This window comes from Populus euphratica, unplaced genomic scaffold (assembly GCF_000495115.2).
Source record: "Populus euphratica unplaced genomic scaffold, PopEup_1.0 scaffold3660.1, whole genome shotgun sequence".
Classification (NCBI taxonomy): Eukaryota; Viridiplantae; Streptophyta; class Magnoliopsida; order Malpighiales; family Salicaceae; genus Populus; species Populus euphratica.
Window position 1 is genome coordinate 1 of NW_011503471.1, and position 1,092 is coordinate 1,092.

General features: G+C 30.8%; 1 long non-coding RNA gene across 1 annotated transcript; it reads left to right on the forward strand.

Moving 5' to 3' along the window:
• The first annotated feature begins 6 nt into the window (after nt 1–6).
• On the forward strand, nt 7–529 carry LOC105119826 (uncharacterized). The gene is made up of 2 exons (XR_841200.1): nt 7–108; nt 199–529. It is a non-coding gene; the product is annotated as an uncharacterized LOC105119826 (long non-coding RNA).
• Nucleotides 530–1,092: the final 563 nt, after the last annotated feature.

Genomic DNA, 1,092 nt, shown 5'->3' on the forward strand with positions numbered 1-1,092 from the left:
AGAAAGATTTATTTCTGTGATATCTTCATTTAGATACAACTCATCTGGTTCTCGTGCCAGTGGACTGCGAGCCCCTCTGAAAGACATTCGGAACACTTGTACCAATAGGTAATATATTGAGTCCTAATGTTAGTTGTGTTTTGCTATTAAATTTATGCAATTTCTCCATCTATGATGCTGTCTTGCTTTATATGGAAGGTCGAATAATGCCGTTGATTTTAGCCAATTTGCTTACATTCCAAAGAACCAGAAGACCACAGTAACATCTCTAAGACGCTGACTTTTGGAAAACATGTGAAGAGAAATGTTAATCGGCTGAGGATCGTGATGTATTTTGAACATAAGAGCTCTACCGTCTATTCCTTCACACTGAATGTTTAATTGTTAAGCTTCTTACTATTTTTTTCTTTTATATTCCTATGTTGTCATCATTGTTATAGTATTGCTATTTAGAACTGCCTCTAATTTAGGTGGCATATATGTTTAAGGCTCATTTTGGATTTATTTGAGGCCTTTAATTGCATGGCTATCCGTACAACCTGTGCCCTCCGCATCATAACTGCTGCAAGTTGAATGTGGACGTTCAATATTTTTTTCTTCCATCTAATATGAACATTATTCTGTTCACAAATATTTATAGGGAATCCGATTACTCTAGCTCTAGCTATTGTCTGGTGTTCTCTTAACATGTATAATGGATTTGTAAATCAAAGTTTGTAAATATATATTATCAAAAACCCTTACAAATCTCATAAATACTCCTAGAATTAAGAGTAGGAGGAGAGAAAGAGGACAAGAAAAGATTGATAAAGAAACTCTAAAATGAATGTTTAAGAATCTAACATAAGGATTTTCACAATTTTGAGAGAAACAAACTTGGAGAAAAAGGAAATAAAGGGTAATAATCATTGTTTGAGTTTTAGCTTTGATTTTGATTAATGAACAAAAATATTATTTTTTTATTTGTTTGATCTTATTTGGAGTTGTTTGTTAATATTATTAGATGTTTAGAATATGTTTGGATGTTTATAATAAATAAAATATAGTGATATGAATGATTAATGAACAAAAATATTATTTTTTTATTTGTTT